We start from the raw sequence: 21,205 nt of genomic DNA, 5'->3' as shown, positions 1-21,205 counted from the left end.
ATATACTAAACTATAACACACGTATACACACATATGCATATAGGTACTGAACTGTACAAACACACACACATATATATAGATTCACATATACTCTCTTCTTTGTTTCTTAATTAATTGACTCAATGTTTTGATAATGCTTCAAAAAGAAAAAGACTTATTGTGTGATGGTGAAAGATTAATTTTTCAAAACTGTCCAGAGAATAGCTTTCCATCCCACTCATCATTTTATATATATATATATATATATATATATACACATGTATACATTTTTTCAATGTCCCAATCTTTCTGATAAGGGTGGATTTGCTGACTGGTCTTAGTGAAAATTATCTGGGGTGATATTCTCAGGGACTCTCTGTCCCTGTGAAATGGATCCACTCAAGAGACACAGAAAACGTTCCTTAGATAAGCTCATGTAAATGGTTTCTGTGATGAAAATAGCAATGTGAGGTAGTGCCAGGGATTTCAGGTTCACAGAGTATAGTTAGGATTTTTCCTGACTCATTGCACACTGTAATTTCATCATTATGTACATCTTTTAATTATGGGCTCTAATTGCCTATTTTAGTTCTGTAATTAGATATAAAGATGTTAATTTTGTAGATATTACAATCAGCTCAAATATACTTCCAGATTCTTTCCCCCACCCTGCCTTTAAAGGAAATTAATATATCATTAAAAAGTTTGTGCACAGGGCTTCCCTGGTGGCGCAGTGGTTCGAACACGGGTTCGTGCCCCGGTCCGGGAAGATCCCACATGCCGCGGAGCGGCTGGGCCCATGAGCCATGGCTGCTGAGCCTGCGCGTCCGGAGCCTGTGCTCCGAAACGGGAGAGGCCACAACAGTGAGAGGCCCGCGTACCGCAAAAAAAAAAAAAAAAAGTGCCCAGAAGGAGCGTCTCAGAGGGCAGCTTTTGGGAGCCAGTGGGTGTTTTCATGGGAAGGATATGGGAGCATTACCCTGATTATATTCCCTGTAGACTGTGCAGCTTCATGTGAGAGAGACCTTGCTGGGTCTAGGGCAGTGAGAACTCCTTTTATTTATATAGAACCAATTTCTCTTGACTGGAATATTTAAGGTGACATCAATTCTTAATGAATCTCAGGAGAGGAAGGAACTAATGTTAGAGGAACTCTGGCTTTTCGTTTCTCTTGTGACTTATTATTTTTTTTACCTTTGTTTTTTAAAACAAATTTTATTAGAGTATAGTTGATTTACAATGTTATGTTAGTTTCAGGTGTACAGCAAAGTGAATCTGTATTACATATACATATAGCCACTCTTTTTAAGATTCTCTTCCTATATAGGCCATTAGAGTAGTGAGTAGAGTTCCCTGTGCTATAGAGTAGGTTCTTGTGACTTATTGAAGATGAAAAAGCATTTTAGGTTCATGAAGTTTATAGCTTTTATTTGTGTATGGGCAGCTGATTATCTATCTATGTTTCTATCTATCAGTCTATCATCTCTGTATCATCAGAGAGAGGGAGAGAGAGAGAGAGAGAGAGAGAGAGAGAGAGAGAGCAATTGCCTTACATTTTTAACAAGCACAGACCTTAATTAAACTAGAATTTATTTTATAAGAACTCTCAATAATTCAGATCTCTCTTCATTTCTTTCTCTAGCTATAGCACTTTAAAAAAAGACCTAAAAGATAGGGTTTTTCCCTATGGGCCATACTATATATTCTACATATTTATCAAGTTGCCCCTATTTATAAATTTAAGCAAAAAGAGGAGTTTGGTAGAGTAGAAAGAGCCTTAGTAAGGGTCCTGGCCCTTTCATCTTCTCTTTTTGCATATATAGACTCTCTCTATTTCATCTCACTGGTCTCATACTTTAAATGCTGATTATATGCTTTTGTTCTTCAAATTTATATCTCTAGCCCCAACCTCTCCTCTGAGCTCCAGATTCAGGTAACAGTTAGAACTCTTGATATTCCCACTCGGATGACTCATAGGTATTTTATGCTTCTCGTGTCCAAAACTGAATTTACTTTTTCCCCAAACTCTTTGTTCTTCTATTCTTCCTAGACTCGGTAAATGACACCACCATTCACTCAGCTAGCCAAGCCAGAACCCTCAAAGTCATCCTCAGTGGTCCCTCTTTCTACACGTGAGCCATCAGCAAGGCTTGTTTTTTCTCCAGAAAATATCTTAAGTCTGTCCAGTTCCCTCTTTCTCTGTTGCCAGCGTCCCAGTTCAGGCTGCCACCACTGCTCACCTGGCTGACTGCAATAGCTACTTGTTTTCTCCTCTTTGGTGCCTGTCCCTCTTCATCTTTCCCCCAATGCCAGCAAAAGCAATTGTTATAAAAACAAAACAAAAGATTGGGTCATGTCACTCCCTTGCTTAAAAAATTTTATGGATTTCCTTTGTATACAACTTGAATATCTTACCATGGTGTATTATTCATTTTGGGCTGCCGTAACAAAATGCCACAGACTGCGTGGCCTAAACAACTGAAATTTATTTCCTCACAGTTCTGGAGGCTGGAAAGACCAAAATCAAGGTCCGGCAGTGTTTAGTTTCTGGTAAGAGCTTCCTTTCTGGCTTGCAGAGGCTGCCTTCTTGCACGTGGCATAGAGAAAGAAAGTGAGTTCTCGGGTTCTCTTCTTATAAGGACACTAATCCTATCAGATCAGGCCCCCACCCTTATGATCTCACTCAACCTTGTTTACCTCCCTATGCGCCCTATCTCCAAATACAGTCATATTAGGGGTTATGGCTTCAACATATGGATTTGGGGGGAGACACAAGTCTGTCTATAGCCCCTGGCTTTGAAGCTTTCTGTGGTGTGGTACTCTCCACTCACCATGGTCATCTTCAATCTAGCCACTCTTAACCCTTCTTCGTTTCTTCAACAGGTTAATTTCTTTTCTGTTTAGGACTTTTATGCAAACTATTTTATTTCCCTGGAACAACTAGCATCACCCCCTACTTCTGCCCTTTCTCCTGGTGATTCCTTTATACCCTTCAGGTCTGAGCTTTCACCTTCTCAGGGAAGGCCTTCTATCTGCAGATACCCTTATTATTCTCAGTCCCTGTGTGCTGGACGTTTCTGTCACAGGACTCAGCGTGCCTTGTAATTATTTCCCCCAACATGTAAATTCCACTAGGGCAGCAATTCATATACTCACTGATGAGGCTATCCAGCATTTAACGCAGAACCTGGAACATATTCTATACTTGATAATATATATTGAGGAATGAACGAATGAGTAACAGACACTCTGCCTCCTAGGAATGAATAATTCAGAGCAGGATTAGTGCATTTTCATAGGTAGTCAATGAACAGGGTAAAGTGTGACATTTACTTTTGGTGAGAGCAGACCATGCCTTTTGCTTTACTATTTCACCAACAAATCTCCCTTTTTTCCAGTTTTTTTCTTGTGGTAAACACACATAATATAAAAATACCATTTTTAAGTATACAGTTCAGTGATATTAAATGTATTCATAGGGCTTCCCTGGTGGCGCAGTGGTTGAGAGTCTGCCTGCCGATGCAGGGGACGTGGGTTCGTGCCCCGGTCCGGGAAGATCCCACATGCCGCGGAGCGGCTGGGCCGGTGAGCCATGGCCGCTGAGCCTGCACGTCCGGAGCCTGTGCTCCGCAATGGGAGAGGCCACAGCAGTGAGGGGCCCGCGTACCGCAAAAAAAAAAATATATATATATATATTCATAATGTGCAACCATCACCACCATCCATCTCCATAGCTCTTTTCATCTTGTAAAACTGAAACTCTATAACCATTAAATGATAATTCCCCATTTTCCCCTCCCCTCAGCCCCTGGCTACCATCATTCTACTTTCTGTCTCTCTGATCCCCCTTTTGTTTTCACCAGTTCTTCTGAACACATAATTCAGTCAGAAGTCTGAATTTGAGTCCTATTTCTGCCCCCTCCCTCATATTCTGGTGGATAATATTGTACTAAACTTATCATTTGCTAATTACCTTGTAATTATTATTACTAAAGCTAATATCAACGTTGGAAACCCATCTGGATTTTCCTTTCTAGAACCACTTTAACAGTGAGGAATAAATACTGAAAACCAATTTTTCACAATTGGGAACCGAGGAGAGACACTGCTTCATTCAACAAGTACTTCCTAAGGGCTTCTCGGGGTCCAGAGACGATGCTGGACCCTCTGGATATGGGAATGGATAATACAGGGATCACAGGCTAGTGGGAGGATGGGAATGTAAATGAATGAGTGGAAGAAAGGGATGCTGGTGTTGGCACAGCACTCACTACACAGCAGAGTGGATGGGACCACAGAGGACATGTGGTCAGTTCTGTGAGGGCATGATGGTGAGAGAGGGGAGGCTGGTGATCATGTCACTGTCGGTGGTGAGTTTACCAGTCAAAAGGCACAGATGAGCAAAGGCTTGGAGGCTGGAGATAGGTTGGGGCTTTCAATGAACCGCACTTCAGCCTGCTGAAGCGTGTGTTTCAAAGAGAATGTGCCTGGCCCAAAGACTTGCACATAGTAGTCACTTAGTTTATATTCAGTCAATGAATGAGTGGATAAAAGTGGCAGGGGGAGGCCAGAGACATTGGGAGAGGCAAGGTCATGGAGGGCCTCGTATGCTGTGCTAGGGCTGGTGATGGGAGTTGAGAGGTGGCCAGTGGAGTCTTCTTTAAGCAGGGAAGAGAATTGCAATTTTTAAAAAATCCCTTTGGCTGCAGAACAGAGGATGTATTGGAGAGAATGAGAGTGAAGCCATAAACACAGACAGAAAGGGTCATAGCATTAGGTGGGAGCTGAAAATGTGGACAAGGAGGGCCTTCAGAGATGGTTATATAATCCAGGGAGAAGGCCTGGGGCTGGCTGAGCAGTGTGGAGAGGTAGAGACAGGCAGGTGGAAAGCCACAATCTGGGAACTGATTGGAATGTGTGGGCACAATTAAGTTGCATGTGTGCATTAGAGAGAGAAAGTTGGAAAGTGTGTGTGTGTGTGTGTGTGTGCGCGCGCGTGCGCGTGCACATACATGTAGGAATGTGCAAGTGAGCAGTCAGAAATGATTTCTACTATTGCTTATCTATTTGGCCTAAAGGCTCGTGAAGTACTCCTTATGCCTTACTCCCAATCACATACTCCTGATCACATGCTCCAAGTCACATGCAGAAATGGGCAGAACAGCTCAGCCCAGTAATTCCTCCCTGAATCACACTAAGCTGTTTCCAGCCAACTTAATTAATCACTCCCCCCTTATGCTCACACAGCACTTTCCCCCATTACACTTGTCACACCACTATTTTTACGGGTTTATATAATACTTTCTCCTTGTTAGCGAAAGGAGAAAATGTGAAATCCTTATGGATGGGAAAACGCGTCATTTATCTTTCTATCCCCAGAGCCTAACTTATTCAGGCACATAGTAGGTTCTCTAATGTTCGTTGAATAAGCTAACGGAAAAGCAGCAGTTTTGTAGCTTACTTAGCCAAAACCTACAGTCTCCAAAGCAAAGTCTCATTATTGCCTCCTGTATTTTGGAAACAATACTAATAATGGTTACCAACTTTAAAGAACCTGCTATGTGCTAGTTACGATGCCAGGTACATTATGTGCCATGTTTTTAGAGGTCCTTGGAGTTTAAAAACTCCTAGGAGATGAATAGTATCAACTGCCTTCTACAGATGACAGAGGGAGGCTCATGAAGTTCAAGTCACTTACCAAGTTACACACCTAGAAAGTACAGAGCTACAGCTGGAACCAAAGCCTGGCCCCTAACTCCTGTGTCCTGCAGCCTGCCGTTCCCTGTGGTGCCCCATCCCTGCACTCTGTTTCTTGCATGATGGCAAAAGTCACTGCCCTTCCTGTGAGAAATGAAAGGTTTAATCTGGTCAAAGGAAACAGTGTTTCCTCTGTGCTCAAGGAGGTTTGGCCAGTTGCAGAGAGGGAACCAAAAACAATATTATCCCAGAGATGTGGCCAGTTTGGGTTAACTCCAGTGCTGGAGGCTGGGAGCTGGTTCCCAGGAGCACAGGAGGAATGATAATCGTTCAGTTGAATTCCAAGCTCATGGCGGGTTGAGGATAAAGGTTCCCCTTCCCTCGAATGTTGGCCTTTTTCTTTTCTTCCCCTAGCATTCAGGCAGGATGCTTTCTACTCCGGGGGTCGGGGGGTCACTTCCAAATTCTGCTGCTACTGGGTTGCAAACTCCAACTTTACTGAGGGTTTGCTATTTCCAACTCTAGTTACTATGGTGGATTCAAACAGAAAGGCAAAGACTCCCTATCTCCAGATCGCCTTGCATGTAGTTAGTATTCTATCAATATTTTATTTGTTGATGGGTCCTAACTGGCTGGTTAGTCTTTGCAAGGCTCCATTCATGGATAAATCACAGTTGGTCTTCCCAGGCTCTTTAGCTCTTTTCCCAGTGGGTTTCTCCTTGTCGTGGGTAACCCAGGGAGAAAGAGGAAGCACAGAGGAGGCTCTCCCACATGGGCAGGTGGGGGTAACCAAGGGAGGTGTTTTAGCTTGTTTTCTTTCTGCCTGACTTTTCTACACTCTCCAGTTTGGATGACTCATCCACACAGTCTTTTTATTTAGCATCTTGGGACTGAATAGCACCTCCCAGGGAGCCCTAAGCCCTGGGAACCGGGCAGAAATGAACACGGGGAGGTTGTGAATTTTGGGCAGTCAGGGATTTGGGGGTTGCAGGGAGGTATCCTACTTCCAAAACCACTTCCCTCATCTGCTGGATATTAGCTTCATTCCCTTAGGCTTAGATCTCTACTTTAGACACACTGTTAATCACCTCTCTCATTTCATAGTATTTATACCTATGTGTTGGGGTTTGGGCAAGGGTTTAAAAAAAATTATGGAAGGGGATCCATGAAGAGTTTGGGCAACTTGTAGGGAAGGGAGAGGGTGAATTTAGTGAGACCTGAAGTCAGTAAAGGTCACTCATTTGGGAGACCCTGAGTTCTGCAGACAGATCTTCCAACATCTAGAAGTTATGTAAGATATATATAGTTATAACTGTTAAGAACATGGCCTTGCAGCCAAGCTGGCTGAGTTCAAGAGTTAACTCTGTTACCTACCAGTTTTCTGGCCTTGGGCAGGTTAGGGAACTTCTCTGAGCCTTATTTACTTGTATGTAACTTAATGATAATAATCATTTTTACCTCATAGTGTTGCCGCAAGAATTGGATAACACGCTACATGTAGAAAACTCAGAATAGTACATGACACGCAGAAAACACTCATTAAAATGAGCTATTATTAATATTTGGTTTATCTAAATAAAGTCTGTCCCACCTGATATGTCAGTCTCTCTCAAATAAACCCTCTGGGATTTAGCATTAGAAACCTAGGCTTGCAAAAATTTAGGGGTGGGAGGAACCTTAGAGACTCTGTTTTGTAGTTGAGGAAATGTAGGCCCAAGGTCGCAGAGTGAGTCACGGAGGCATTAGCAAACAGTGTCCTGTCTGTTGCCCAGAACATGTTTCTTCTCACAGAGCTGCCCATCGTTGGCCTGGAGGGCAGATGGACCAGTCCTCCAGGTGTGACCTCATATCTCCCAGTAAAGCCATCTCCTCTCAAACAGTGGCACAATTTCTATGGGAGTCTGTCAGATAACATGGTATAATAGGTTGTGTTCAAAGACCAGTGAGGGAGAGAAACTGCCCCAGCCACTGATCCCCGGATTGAACTTGGTGAGGGGACTTCAGTGGAGTCTGAGTGTCCTGGAGGCCTGTGTGTAAAGAAGTCTTTGGTAGGGAATGAGGAACACAAAAGTTCTCAAAGATACAGTTGAACATATTTTTGAGTTGAGGACTTGGGAAATGTTTGTCATGATGGTTCCTGCAATGCTGAGGCATGTTCTTAACAAAAATGATGCTCCCTAGCTCATTTCTTTCTTGTTAAAGGCCTCAGTTCACTAGTCTTAGACATATTTACAATGACGTTGGGGAAAATGGACTCCTTTAAGAAAAAAAGTATAAAAATAATACAGCCCAACCTTAGAGAAGATTTTTTTTCTGGCGGAGAGGACTTTACTCATCATCCTATCAGCTGAACACATTTGAGTCTTTTTCTATAAACACAGTGTTTTATAAAGTTGAAATTATAGAGCTAAACATTTCTAAGAAAACTCAAGTCCTGCTCTTGCTGACTATTCTCAGGGTAGTCAGTCTGGCTTCTTTTGGGGGAGAAAAATGTTGCATCCTTACAAATGGGAGCATTGGAGTCTATTTCTGTGATGGATGTGGTGGAAACCAGACTCTAAGCCTGAGCTCTGCTTCTGTGTTTGCTGGATGACCTTGAGAAAGTGTCTTCACCTTTCTGGATTTGCTTTCTAGCTTTTAGAACATAGGCTACTGATGCACGGGTGATAGTTACCAGCTGGTTTACTGTATACTGTGCTCAGTCTTGACACAGGCAAAACGTTTCCAGGGACTCAGGCTAAATTCTCATCTGTGTGGTCTTTGACTGCAATTTAGTTGATTGATTTATATGATTTGTAATTGTGGATTGATTGAGAGCTTTTACTATTTGTTTTTCTTCTGTGCTCCAGGTCCTCTCCTCTCTGTGGCAACACCGTTCATTTATCAGATCATTTTGTCCTTCTATTTTCATTAATTAATCCACTTAAGCCAACCCAGATCCCAGGAGACCTTGCGTAGATGATGGGGGTGGTAGGAGAGTGAATGTTCCCAGTGCAGAAATGTTCACAGCTGAAGGGAGCCATGAGCTGTGTGCAGAACTCCACTCCTCTGCCCTGAGTCATCTTATTTGCTGCTTCATTTCAAGAGAGGAAGGTTAATTTTGGGTCCCCTTTGGAACATTCAGGGGACTCTTGCCAAATCCAGGATAGCCTTGAACGGTAACCTCATGAGGCCCCTGGATGTGTCTGTGTGTCTGCTTTGGACCAGACCCAAGGTGCTGCCCTGTGTCCTATCCACAGTGAGGGTGGAGAATGGGGCTCAATGTTTATCTTGGTAGACCTCACTTGAACTGGACACTGCTGTTTTGTTGGCTCAGGTTGAAGTATACCTCTCTTTTTTTCATTGTTCGGGGACTCTCTCCCTTGAACTTGGTCTGCCGATGATTTTGACCCCTGTTGCTCAGGTCCTCTGGGATCATAAGGAGAGCACTGTTTCTCCCTGCCTGCCCAAATCTAATAGCAGTCACTTATGACCAGCATGCATGGCTACAAGTACTATCAGGTCAAAGGTCTAGCCAGTGAACTAGAACTTCACTTCTCTCCCTACTGGGGCTGAAGCTCCTGGGCAGGTGGACCTGTTAGAATACACGTAGTCTGTGCCGAACTACTCCTGGGGCAAGAACAGGGTAGCCTGCTTGCTGCCTAGCTCAGGTTGTGAAGCACAGTGGAGGCAAGCAAGCATGCTGGTGCTAGGCTGGGTTCAAATGCCAACTCCACTGCTACCTGGATTTGTTAACTTAGGCAGACGTGTCTCAGTTTGCTAATTGGTAAAATGGGTGTATTTTGAGGATATTGTATTGAGGATTAAATGAGCTAATACGTTAGATTGAAGCATATGTAATTGCTGATATTTTAACTAATATTTAACTAATATTTTTATTAATATTATTTATTTATAATTTATTAATAAATCATAATATTTATTATTTAATCAATAATTTATAAATTATAATTATAATATATAATAATAAAATTAATAATTTAATAATTAATAAATTTATTAATAATTTACTAATAATTAACTAATATTTTAACTAATATTTTAATTAATAACAAAGATTAGCAGAGTGCTGTATTTTTTTTTAAAGATTTTTCTGATGTGGACCACTTTTAAAGTCTTTATTGAATTTGTTACAATATTGCTTCTGTTTTATGTTTTGGTTTTTTTGGCCACAAGGCATGTAGGGTCTTAGCTCCCTGACCAGGGATTGAACCCACACCCCCTGCATTGGAAGATGAAGTCTTAACCACTGGACCACCAGGGAAGTCCCTGGCAGACTGCTTTAAAAACATGACTTCTATATGCTGTCTAAGAAACTTACTTCAAATATAATGATATAGGCATGTTGAAAGAAAAAGAATGAAAAAAGCTGTATTATGAAAATATTAACCAAAAGAAAGCTGGAGTGGCTATATTAATAGATGTGAAAGTCCTCAACAAAATATTAGCAAATTAAATACAACAATGTATTTATACATTCTTTTTAAAGAATTGTATGCTACAACCAAGTGGGATTTATTCCAGCTATGCAAGGATAGTTCAATATGAAAAATCGCATGATTACATTAATTGATATAGAAAAGTCACTTGACAAAATCCAACACCCACTCATGATAAAAACTCTCAGCAAGTTAGGAATAGAGGGGAATTGCCTCACTTGATAAAGAATATCTATAAAAGGTCTATAGCAAACAGCATACTTAATAATGAAAGACTGAATGCTTTCTCCCTAAGACTAGGATCAAGACAAAGATGTCTCCTCTTTTTTTTTTTTTGCGGTATGCGGGCCTCTCACTGTTGTGGCCTCTCCCGTTGCGGAGCACAGGCTCCGGACACGCAGGCTCAGCAGCCATGGCTCACGGGCCCAGCTGCTCCGCGGCATGTGGGATCCTCCCAGACCGGGGCACGAACCCGCGTCCCCTGCATCGGCAGGCGGACTCTCAACCACTGCGCCACCAGGGAAGCCCAAGATGTCTCCTCTTGACACTCTTATTCAACATAGTCCTGGAAGTTCTAGCCATTGCAAAAAAAGAAATAAAGGAATTGGAAAAGAAATACAACTATGTTTAAAGATGACAGGATTGCCTACTTATAAAATCCCAAGAAACCTACCAAAAAACCCCCCTCCTGGAACAAATAAAGCGTTTCAGCAAAGTCACAGGGTACAAACTCAACAAGCTCATAAGATACAAAAATCAGTTGTATTTCCATATATGACCATGTGGACACCAAAATTAAAAATACAATGACATTTATAATCACTCAAAAATACTTACATATCTATTTAATAAAACATGGACAGAACTTGTTAGCTGAAAATTATAAAACCTGAGAAGAGAAATCAAAAGGACTAAATAAATGGAGAAATATACTATGTTCATGGATCAAGACTCAATATAGTAAAGATGCCAGTTCTCCCCAAATTGATATATAGGTTTAGCACAACTCTTATCAAAATATTAACAATTTTTTTTAATGAATACAGACCAGATTACTCTAAAATTTACATGGAAAGGTCAAGGAACTATAATAACTAGAACCATTTTTAAAAAAATAATAAAGTGGGAGGAATCAGTCTACCCTGTTTGAAGACTTAAGTAGCTACAGTAGTCAAGACTGTGGGTACGGGCCGAAAGAATAGACACACAGATCAAAGAAGCACAATAGAGAATCCAGAAATAGACCCACACAAACATGGCTCTGTGTGGCTTTATTTTGCAAAAAAGCTCTGGATCCAGAGTCAGGAGGCCCAAGTTTAGGTCCCAGGACTACTATTCACTTGCTGTGTGGCCTTGGACCAGTGACTTCTTCCAGTTCTAAATGTCTTTGATTCTTTGGATCTAAATCACTTAACTTTTTCTGTCTCAGTTTCCTCTTCTATTTAAAGGGGACATCCTGTCCTCTTTTTTCCAACCCTCTGTTTACGGTGGGGCGGGGGGACAAAATACCTTTCTCTTTTATGTATCAAGGACTCTACAAGCCAAAAGAATTACTACATTGATTGAATTCTTTTTTTTTTTAATGAAACTCTTTTTTTAAAAAAATAAATTTATTTTTGGCTGCATTGGGTCTTTGCTGCTGCATGCAGGCTCTTCTCTAGTTGCAGAGAGCGGGGGCTACTCCTTGTGGTGGTGCACGGGCTTCTTGCAGTGGCTTCTCTTGTTGTGGAGCACGGGCTTTAGGCACGTGGGCTTCAGTAGTTGTGGCACGTGGGCTCAGTAGCTGTGGCTCGCAGGCTGTAGAGCGAAGGCTCAGTAGTTGTGGCTCACGGGGTTAGTTGCTCCGCGGCATGTGGGATCTTCCCGGACCAGGGCTCAAACCAGTGTCCTGTGCATTGGCAAGCGGATTCTTAACCACTGCGCCACCAGGGAAGTCCAACATTGATTGAATTCTTAATAAACCTCAACACCATCAGAACTTGACTCTGTGCCCCCAAAGTCAAATGCCAAGAACTTTAGTGTAATTTGTTAATTTGGTTTCTTTCTTTCTTTCTAACACCATCAATTCCTCATCTGGACTTCTTCAGGAGCGTGAGGAACGGGACTCATTTTTGTGGAAAAGATTTTGGAGTTCTCCAAGGCCCAAAGTTCTGGGTTTGGCTACGTAATAAACTCCTGAGAATGTCTGTGAATAAGACATTTATAGTAATTTATGAGAGGTTCAAAGATAGATGCTGTGTTTCGCAGTAGAATACTTCTGCTTGTGTGGGCAGAAAGATCTTGAAATAATTCAACCAACTATCAGCCAATCACCCAAAGAAGATTATATGTAAAGTCATGTTGTGTGGGTACTGGGAGCTTCGAAAGTCACATACATGGAATGCAGATACACAGATAGACACACACACACATACAGTCTCACACATACACACACACACACACACACACACACACAGCAATAGCACCCTTAGCATCTATGCCACCTTCTGTGTTTAGTACCGTAAATACTCCTGGTTAAAACCAAGTAAGAAAATTTAAAATATATAGATGTCGTTAACACCCAAACTTTAACTGGGCCATGAGAACTTTTCTCTCTTATGCTACTGAGGCAGTACAGTATAGTGGTTAGAAGTATGAATTCTAGAGGCAGACTGCCTGGGTTGAAATCACAATCTCACCATTTATTAGCTATGTTTTTAGACATATTATTTAACTACTTTGTGCCTGGTTTGCTCTTCAGTATAACTGGAATAATACCTATCTCATAGGATTGCTTTGAGGATTTGAAGAAATAATTTATGCTGAGCTCCTATGCATAAAACACATTTAGAACAGAGTAAAACAGACATAATTGTGTTCTTTCATATAATGTATGAATGGAGTGGGACAGTTGGAGGCCCACTGCCCTAAAATAATTTCTCCATATATCTTGTCATGGTACTGTTGCCACAATACTCCTACAACATTATTCATTTCTTTGTTTGAGTTACTAAATACAAAGATTTTTTTGAGGCAGGTCGGTGGAGTGATTTATAAACCAGCTTATTAGACTGAGAGGCAGTTTGAAGACCTGGGTTAGGGGCCTGGGTCTAATCTCTGGGCTCCTGTTAATAAGGTTTATAATTGTGGAGAAATCAGTTGGGAGTCCCTGAACCTCATTCTAACCTGTACACTGAGGAGGCTGAACTGTATGATCACTGAGGTCCTTTCTAGCTCTAACGTCTGAAGAGACAGGGTGCTCCTTAGATGAAGAGATTGTTCTCCTATGGAAGCTTAATAATAGTTAGATATTCATCGAGCACTGTTTCTGTAGCTGCCACTTTTCTGAGTCTTTTGACCTGTTTAACCCTTGCAGCGATCCTATGAAGAAGGCTTTGTCATTATTCCCATGTTATCTATATGGAAACTGAAGCAGAGAGAGGCTAAATGATCTGCCCAAGGTCACGTGGCTATTAAGTGGCAGAACTGGGATTCATATCCAGGTAATGGAGAGCACACATGCTAGGCATTTTCTTCAGCAGCAGGCAGTGCTGGCAAATGATAATTAAAGAAGAGGGTCTGTGTGAGAATACCTGGAGCCTCATATAGATCCTCAGTAAACATTTATCATTCTTGTTGACTATGCTGATGCAGATCTGGTGGGGATGGAGGAAATGCTTGAGGCACTAAACCGGAGGTGATATTGCCTGGACCAGACTGGGGTCAGGGAAGAGTTTGAATTCTAAGACCTTGACCTCATCCATTTGGGCCCCAATATAGCTACTAACCTGATCCCACGATGAATAATGAGTATTTAGAGTACACATACCAAGCATTAATGGTGTAATTGAGTGGATCATTTTTATTTATTTATTTATTTATTATTTGCAGTACACGGGCCTCTCACTGTTGTGGCCTCTCCCGTTGCGGAGCACAGGCTCCGGACGCGCAGGCTCAGCGGCCATGGCTTACGGGCCCAGCTGCTCTGCTGCATGTGGGATCTTCCCGGACCGGGGCACGAACCCGCATCCCCTGCATCGACAGGCAGACTCTCAACCACTGCGCCACCAGGGAAGCCCGAGTGGATCATTTTTGTGGGTCCCCTTTTATAAGTTGATAAAACCAGAGAAACAAGACATGATGTAGGTGGGCATCTGGTGTTTTCACTCGCAGCTTTTAGAAACTGCAAACCAATCTACTAAAAGTTTCCAGGCTGACTCAGTGCAAAGGTGACTGTTGTGGAAAATCTGAATGAGATTGGTTCAGCAACTCGGGTGTTATGCAAGTGAAGGGATGAAGGCAGTTGAAAGGACTTTTGCTCTGGACACATTCTAAGTGACTTTAACCAGAGGGAATACTTGAGCATGGGTTAAGGGTGAAACATGTGAGACTAACATAATTGTCCCGTCAAGCGCCGGCACACACAAATGAACATAGTCTCTTGTTCTGTACAGTGTGAGACTTCTTCTGTGTTTCCTTTCTCTTCATGTGCACAGATGCCTTTACCACCCAAATGCCTTTACCATTTGTCAGATACTTCCTAAGTGTCTTACATGTTACCTCCTTTAGTCTCATGGAAGTCATATGCCGTAGGTATAATTGTTATGGTTTACTGATAAGGCAGCCGAGGCTCAGAAAGGTTAAGATCTTACCTAAGGTAAGGAAATGGTTCAGCCAAGATTTGAAGTCAGGGGGCACCTGGCTCTAGAGTCTAGACTTTTAACCACAATGCTATACTGTCTCTATAAAATCTGCAAGGTTATTGAGTTTAAACTCTGTTAATCGCAAAGCATTTATACTCTATTTCCATTAAACATGTGAATTGTGTGTGGGTTATAGATCTGTCTGTAAGGAAGACTCTGCAGGGGGGTGTCAGTAGACAAGATAATAATCCAAAAGCTGTCCTAGGTTGAACTCACCTGTTATGGCTGCCACAACCCTGGCTGAAGAAGGTCCAGGAAACTACAAATGACGGAAAGGTAACCTGAGAATGCTCAGTTCCCAGGAGCCTCTGGGCACCTGCCAATCCATGGCTCAGCTGGTTCTGGCTGTGGTGCTGGCTATCCTCAGAGTCTTGTCAATGAGTTGATATTTTGGCAGCTTTGTTTCCCCTGTGATTCCCTTACAGCGTTCTGCCAGGGAATCGCCCACATTTTGTTGTGTGATGTGGTTCCTTAATTCAGTCTGGTCGACTGGACTTTGTTCCAGTAATCAGTGTTGTCATATGTGTTATTCTGTGGAAATGGGCTCTGGAAGGATGGGCTTCTCTAACATACTGCCTTGCACTTCAGGCCAGTGTCAGGGCTGCCCTATGGGTTGGGACCATGGTTCTGGTGCCAGCTGTAACATGACCAACAGTTGCAAAGACAACCAATGGCAAGACAACAGCACAGTCCGTCATGTAGCTGAATTCATGGCAACACACGTGGATTCACATGAATGTCTGTTGTGGGTGGCGATGGCTATACTTGTAGCGCCATCCAAGTGCCAGTCACTGTTTTGTCCTCACCATGACCCTGTGTGGTAGCTGCAGTTATTAAACTCGTTTTATAATTGTAGAAGCAAAGGCACAGAGAGAGTATGTCACTTGGCCCGGGTCACTCAGTAAACAAATGGAGGAATTAGCATTTAAAGCTAAGCAGTTGAGGCCCATCATCTGTGCTCTTGACCACCAGGCTATCCCAGCTGCCCTCTGCTGGGCTTCATAGGGGATGAAGTGACAATTAACACAGGACCTTCCCTCAAAGATTGTCTCATTGGCCTCATTTATTTAGGTTTTTGGTAGTCTTTGGGTTTACATTAAGTTGATGGACTTCTGGAAGAAACATAAAGTGTCATTTATAAGTAATGCTTCAAGATTTTGTCTCAGGCAAATTTTCCAGAGGGTTTCCCAAGAATACAGAAGGCAATGCTGAGCCATTAGGGCATAAGATCATTTAGTCCCACCTTATTATCTGTGGTTGATGGTAACGGCCATTGTATATTGAGCACATCCTGTGATCTGGGCACTTCCTAAATACTTTATGTGTGTTTTCTCACCTTATGCTCGCAGCTGCTTTCTGGGAGTGGATTATGATTATTCCCATCTTATGGAAGATGAAATTGAGGTTCAGGGGTGCTATATAAACAGCTTGCGGTCACACAGCTAGTAAATGGTAGGGCTTGGTCTAGGAACCCAGGCAGTCTGGCTCCAGAGTCCATGCTTTTAATTAACCACCACTTTAGGGTGGAAAGATCACTGGGGTTAGGACAGTCATGCCAACTCTGCCAAAATGTCAACATGTGTAATGCTGGCCATTTCTCCGGTTCTCATTCATTCAGTCAGCAACCGTTTATAGCACACCTACTGTGTGCCAGGCGTGGTTAGTGCTGGACAAATCCTGGTGAATAAGACAGACTTGGTCCATGCTCTTGTAGAGTTTACAGTTGAATTATCAGTTTCCTCATCTGTAAAAGACAAGAATTAAAATACATTAACAACATTTCTCATCCTTTTGAAAACCCATGCCTCTTTTTTTAAATAGAAAATATTACGCCTTCCCTAATGGTTTTTGAGATTTCTAAGTAAGTGAATTACCATGACTAAAAATAAATTAAAGCAATTATAATATTGAGTAATTTTTGTTTTGAATAACACAGGCCCTCATCCCTACCCCTAGGGAGATTCTTATATGCTGACCGCCCCCCCCCCCCCCAACCCTTGGCATTCTTTTGGTGAAGAATCATTGGGATGGTATTCTCACTCTAACAACAAAGGATCTACAGTTAAATTTTCAGTTGCTTTGAAATGTTGGCATTGTGTCTAATTTGTGTTCATTCTTTCGCCAAGTTTACACTCTTGGGTTTGTGTGGCACATAAAACTTTACTCACTCCTTTTACTGAAAACCCCTTTCCCCATCCAGGGCATTGTCGTGAGTCATGAGCTCTCTCACCATCCGACGTTTCATCATCTTGTTTATGGAGGGAACACCAAGGAACACGCCCATGTGTCTGACACAGAGGCCCACAGGCTCCTCCTCTTTCAGTGGCCCTGTTAGGTGAAGCTTTTGGCTCTAAGAAATGTCTGGGCTGTTTGTACTTTGAAATTTGCATGGGAACGATGCTTCACAGACCTCTTGGGAACACCAAGTGGCTTATAAGTGCCTCTTGAGAAATGGGGTCTGGAAGGATGGGCTTCTCTAACGTACTGCCTTGCACTTGCTTATGCGTTACCCGTGCTGCCTTCTCATTGCTTTGGGGACTCACATATAAACTCTCAGGTATGGTGTCAGCATGCATAGTAAATGAACACGACAGACATGCTGGTTGTGCTGAAGAAGCAGAGAGCAGGATTCTTCCAAAATTTTTTTTTAAAGATTTTTTTTGATGTGGACTATTTTTAAAGTCCTTATTGAATTTGTTACAATATTGCTTCTGTTTTATGTTTTTTTGGTGTTTTGGCTGTGAGGCATGTGGGATCTTAGCTCCCCTACCAGGGATTGAACCTGCACCCCCTGCATTGGAAGGTGAAGTCTTTAACTGCGGGACCACCAGCGAAGTCCCTTTTCTTTTTTAGTTTTGACCAGAACATGAAATCTATCCCCTGAACAAATTTTAAGTGTGTAGGACATTGTTAATGACTGTAGGTACCATGTTGGACAGCAGATCTCCAGAGTATGACCCTCTTACTTAACTGAAACTTTATGCCTTGTTGATTAATAACTCCCCATTTCCCTTCCCCACCTCCTCCAGCCCCTGGCAACCACCATTCCCGTTTTTGATTTTATGATTTTGACTATTTTATATTCTTTGTGTAAATGGAATCATGTAATACTTGTCTTTCTGTGTTTGGCTTATTTCACTTAGCATAATGTCCAATTATAATGAGAATTTATTTACTTGGGGTTCTATAAGGTGTGATAGGTGTTGTGAAAAAATGCAATTTAATTCAATAAATATTGGTGCAGGCATTATGTTCAGTGACAAGCGTATAGAGATGAATAATACCAGTGTCTAGTGGTATGCTGGCAAACGATTAACAACGGGCTCGGTGCGGGAGGGAGGAGCCCTAATGTGGAGCATTTGCTGACTTCCACACTGTGAAAATACTCTGGTTGATTTAAAATACCATGGTTGATTTCAAGCTACTGACATAATGTCAACTGGCTTGCAGACTTCTTGAAAATTTAATAGTTAGCTCTCGTGAGCCTGTACAAGCTGGTCCTGTACTCTGTTGCCAATGACTGCTTTCAAGAAGTTGTCAGTTTAGACGGGAACATAGATAAATTGCAATGCAGTATGATAAGGGCAGAGATAGAAGTACATACAAGGTAGAAAGCTGTTGTGGGAGACAGTGATTAAATTCTGTGATGGGCACGTCCCCTGAGCTACAGGGGCAGGAAAGATTGTGTAAGGAAGGCAGATGGGTAGGTGGAGACAGGACCTTAAAACATCGCCATTGTCTTCAGGTCAAAAGGAAACACCTTGGCCAATTATAAGGCCCCTCTCAGTCTAGCGTCACCTTTCCTGGCTAACCTTTTCTTCTGGCCTTGGGAACACATCCCTGCCTTAGCTCACACTATATCCCTCCTTTGCAAAACACTTTCCCTTTGTCTCCATTTCCCTGCTTTCCTCACCCTCCTTTATGAACTCTTTCAAGTCTCAGAAAGTGTGAACCATAAAGGTAAAGATTGATAAGGCAGATTACATCAGAGTTAAGAATTTATGTTCATCAAACCTCAGTGTTAAGAAAGTGAAAGGCAAACAACAGAGTCAGGGTAAATATTTGCAGCAGTTCTAACCAATGAAGAGCTTGTATTTAGAATGTATTAACAGCCCTTACAAGTCAATAAGACAAAGGCAGAAAAAGGGAAAGAGACTTGAACAGGAACTTCACAAGCATTGATCCCCAAATGGCATATATGAAAAGATACTTACCTTCACTAGTCATTGGGGAGGTGAGATACCACCACCCACCCACCACTAAAATGAAATAGATTTGCACTACCAAGTATTGTTGAGGATATGGAACAATGGAAAATAACATACATTGCAGATGAGAGTTGGAATTGATACAATTATTTTGATAACTTTTAGGTAGTATTTATTAAAACTGAACATATCCATACTCTATGACTCAGCAATTATTTTCCTAGATATATAGCCCACCCTCCCTACCTTCCCAAATACATATGGTCACCTAAAGGTATGTACTGGAATGTTCATAGCAGTGTCAGTAGTAATGGCTCCAAATTGGAAGCAACCAGATGTTCATCAATAGTAGAAAGTAAGCTGTGGGCCCTTCATAAAGTGGAATCCCATACAGCTACAAAAGAGAAGGAAGTATTGCTCTGTATAAAAACATGGATAAATCTCACAAATCTAACATTAAGCGAAAGGGGCAAGACACAAAGAATACAAATGAAATTATTCCATTTATACATAGTTCAAGAACAGGTAAAGCTACTGATGGGGTTAGAAGTCAGTTTCCTGGTTACCTTTGGGGAGGAGCAAGGGGGTGAGTGATTGGGAGGGCCATGTTGGGGGCTCTGATGATGTTCTTTTTCTTCCTCTGCCTGCTGGTAACATGGTATATTCATTTTGTTATAATTCATTGAGCTGTACATGTCTGACTTGTGTACCTTTCTGTGTGTCTTAGAGTTTCACTGAAAAACAAAGGAGCTTCTGAACCAAAGTATTACAAATAGAGGCAAGTGTGTGTTTTCTTAAACCACTTTTGTGTTTTCTCTTTCAGCGTTTCCTACCTTGGTGAATTTAATCATGAAACATTAAAAGATATGCTGAGGGTGACCATATGCCAGGAACTATTTTAGATACTGCGGATATATAGGGAACAAAATAGAAAAAAAATGATGCTATCATGGAGCCCACATTTTCATGGGGACAGAAAGGCGGCTTAACAAATACATAAAATGTCAGGTGGTGATAATTGCTGTGAAGGAATATTAGGGGTTAAGAGTATAGCGAGTAATGGGGCTGGGGGGAGAATTTGGGTACTGATTAAGTTTTGTGTAGGATGAAGAAGACTCTGATAAGGCAGTAGTTGAGCAGGAGCCTGAATGAGGTGACAGAGGAGCCTCGGAGGTATATGGGTGAAGAGTATTCCAGGCAGAGAGAACAGTAAGTGCAAAGGCCCTGTGGTGAGACCCCCAGCTTCCCAAGCCAGAAACTTGGGCCTCACTCTTGGCTTCTTTCTCTCGTATTCAAACCAAACCACAAATCCATTTAATTCCATAGGAAACATCTCTTAATTTTTTCACTTTTTCTCCATCCTTAGTATTCTTGCCTATCCGGGCAACGGTTTCTTAACTCTGCCTTCTCATGTCCCATTTTTTTTGGAGTCCTCTGATGGGGTGCCCCTGTGCTCAGAGTAAATGCCCTACAAGACTCCTGCTTTCCTCTCTGGTTTCATTTCTTGCTGCTTGTGCCTTGTACCCCATGCTCCAGTCAGAAACGAAAATGAGTCCACTTCCCCAGATTCCCTCTGAGCCTCTGGTCTCTGGGACTTTCCACATGAGGGTGCTTCCTCTTTTGCAACGTTCTTTCCCCTCCCCACCTACTTATTTCAGGCTTTGCACATCCTGCAGATCTTGCCTGGATATTGTTTATTCTGGGAAGTTTCTCCTGCCCCTTAACTGTTGGCCAGGTGTCCTCCCCAGGGGCTCTCATAGCACCCTGTGTCTCTCACTCATTGCTCTCCTATGTCATTCTGTAATTGCCTTTTAGTTTTCTGAACCCCTCGATAAACTCTAAGACACAGGTGGGAAGTAACTGTTTCTGTTTTGTGTCCCAGTGCTGAGCGCGGTTCCTGAAGTTTAGAAATTGCACAATAAATACTACATGAATGAATGTGTGTTGAACTAGATCCCTGTGATGTGACAACAGTCTAGGAGTGTTTTTATTAGTCACTGATAGAAATATTTTATAGTCAAAACAATCTTCATTAACTGCCAAAGGCCAGGCCAGCTTTGTGTTTAAGTTCTTGTTCCTGGTAATTCTGTGTTCCATAATTTCTCAAACACATAAATATTATCTTTCAAATGTTAAGATTATCTTATTTCACTCAATCCCATGTAAAACTTCAATTCAGAGAGCTTTGAATCTATTCGCA

At 42.0% G+C, this 21,205-nt stretch overlaps 1 protein-coding gene across 1 annotated transcript in view; it reads left to right on the top strand.

Annotated features, from left to right (window-relative positions):
* The window catches only part of DDR2 (discoidin domain receptor tyrosine kinase 2), a 159,624-nt gene that overhangs the window by 43,898 nt on the left and 94,521 nt on the right, over positions 1-21,205 (top strand). The gene's annotated exons all lie outside the window — the stretch shown is intronic.

This window comes from Orcinus orca, chromosome 1, assembly GCF_937001465.1.
Source record: "Orcinus orca chromosome 1, mOrcOrc1.1, whole genome shotgun sequence".
NCBI classification, from domain to species: Eukaryota; Metazoa; Chordata; class Mammalia; order Artiodactyla; family Delphinidae; genus Orcinus; species Orcinus orca.
This window is presented reverse-complemented; position numbering and strand designations above follow the sequence as displayed.